Source organism: Echinops telfairi, unplaced genomic scaffold, assembly GCF_000313985.2.
Source record: "Echinops telfairi isolate 266 unplaced genomic scaffold, ASM31398v2 ScPeMD7_7424;HRSCAF=8462, whole genome shotgun sequence".
In the NCBI taxonomy this organism is placed as follows: Eukaryota; Metazoa; Chordata; class Mammalia; order Afrosoricida; family Tenrecidae; genus Echinops; species Echinops telfairi.
In genome coordinates, this window is record NW_022111324.1 from 94,278,871 (window position 1) to 94,280,884 (window position 2,014).

At 47.8% G+C, this 2,014-nt stretch overlaps 1 protein-coding gene and 1 pseudogene across 1 annotated transcript in view; both read right to left on the bottom strand.

Annotated features, from left to right (window-relative positions):
• The window catches only part of NEDD9 (neural precursor cell expressed, developmentally down-regulated 9), a 143,224-nt gene that overhangs the window by 134,906 nt on the left and 6,304 nt on the right, over nucleotides 1–2,014 (bottom strand). The window lies entirely within an intron of this gene.
• LOC101641241 lies at nucleotides 657–1,127 on the bottom strand (annotated as a pseudogene).

The following is a 2,014-nucleotide window of genomic DNA, read 5'->3' on the forward strand; positions in this document are numbered from 1 at the left end:
GCTGTGGTAGTGAGCTACAGGACTCAAAGCCTGGGAAACCTTCCGGGGCTCGACTCAGCCCTCACAGGTTACTGTGGGTCAGAAGCTACCTGTGGGCGATGGTGTTCGTTTGTTTGTTTTAACACCCAATATCACTTTATTTATATTCTTGTGCTTAAGTTACATGGGGGGAGAAAACAAAACAAAACAAAACAAGCAGTTACGCCCCATGTCAGGAAAACCTTCCAATCCAATCAACACCAATTATGTGGTGATAGCTAATGAGGCACAGCAGACAGCACCAACTTCACTACCACTGGACCTTAAGCACTGCTCGCAAATCCAGATCTCTTCTCAGAAGCTAGCAAATCAGGTGAAATAATTGAACAATCATTTTACAAAAGGATTTAAAATGAAGCCCAAATACACGTTTTAAAACCATGCTCTTGACATTGTCTTCCTTTCAAAATTTACAGAAATCACACTGTCTTTCACTCTCATCGCCCCGAGTTTTTCTTCACTGAGCCCACGATGTAGCTGCAGATACGACTACTCTGCCTCAAGATGTAAATTTTGGGGGAAAAAGTTAACGGCATCTGAGTAATACGCTCTCTACACATTGCTGTTGGATGGAAATTTTTTTTGAAAGGAAAAAAGGTTGGTTCCACCTTCGATTCTCACACCCCTTGTTCCTCATTCATGGACCTGACGCTGATGCTAAGGTGACAGGGTATGTCAGGAGCTTTCTGTTTCCAGTGAAGGAGACCTGGGAAAAGATGGTATTGGTCTCTTTTGCTTCCAGAGTTATCCGACGGTGCATGCTCCTCAAAGTCCTCACGCTCTCAAACGAGAGAGCACGGTCCAGGATCAAGCGGCCTTCCTCAGAACGCTGGTTGTCCAGCGCGGCCAGCTCACAGACCCACCCCCTTGCTGCTGCACTTCTTGCTGCTCACGTCTTGCACCAGTGAGGACGGCCCGGTCTTGAACTTCCCTGTACTGCAGCTTAACTACCTTATTAGCAAGAAATGCTGCGCCTGTGGTACCTGTGACGTAAGTGGAAGGCGTTCTGAGCAGTGGTCAAGGGTATCACAGTTTGTGTAGGAAAACAGATGGGTACCGCGGATACAGTCAAGGAAAACTTGGCCCATTTTTGTAGTAAACGTTTTAAACACCCACACAGGCGACGAGGCTCGCTCGCTGTTCCCTTGTTTCAGTTCTCAGCTGGGAGGAAGCCTGTTTTTCAATAGGTGATGTCAACACACGGTGCAGCCAGCTATGGGCCCGCAGTGAACTTGAATTTCATGGGAAAGGGAACAGCATCTTCAAATTCTGTTGTTGAACACTTTTTGGTCCTCTGGGAAGCAAGACTTCAGTTTGCATTTTCCCCCCCCTTCATTTAGATAAACTGGATCCTGCCCAACTGCCAGCGTCTGCCCTAATATAAAGACAGTTGCCAAAGAAAATTTTTGCAACGTTTAAAAATATTTCTTTTCAGTCTTTCAGTTTTTTGAGCCAGCACTTTTAGGATCGCCGGCGGTGTGCTGGTAAGTGATTTAGAACAAGCTTTCTGAAAACGTAACAAAACAAGCAATGCAGCTCAGATTTGTAGCCCTTGCTGATTGCCCAGGTGTAAATACTTCTACCAAGGGCACGTCCAGCTCCCAAGGTGAGGGCACTGGAAAGCAGTGGCCACTGTCATCTGTTGGGCCTAGAACCCACCACTGCTTCGTGCTAACAGTCGAAGGAGCACTGTCACCTGGTGGCCAGCTTCTCTGCAGCATCAGGTGGCCCAGCAGCTGTGAGCGTGGCCTCTACCACTCCTCCGAATGGCCCGATGGGTTTGCTTGCACCTGCAGAAGTCTGTTTTTCTCTTTCCTGGAAAGAATGCACTTTGAAGCGAATTTATGAGTTTAGCACCATGAACGCCATGGTGGAGCGGTGGTAGAATTATCGCATCCTGTGACGAAGACCTGGGTTCGAGTCTCTACCAGGGCACTTCCAGCACAGGCTCCACCCATCTGTCAGTAGAGGCTGA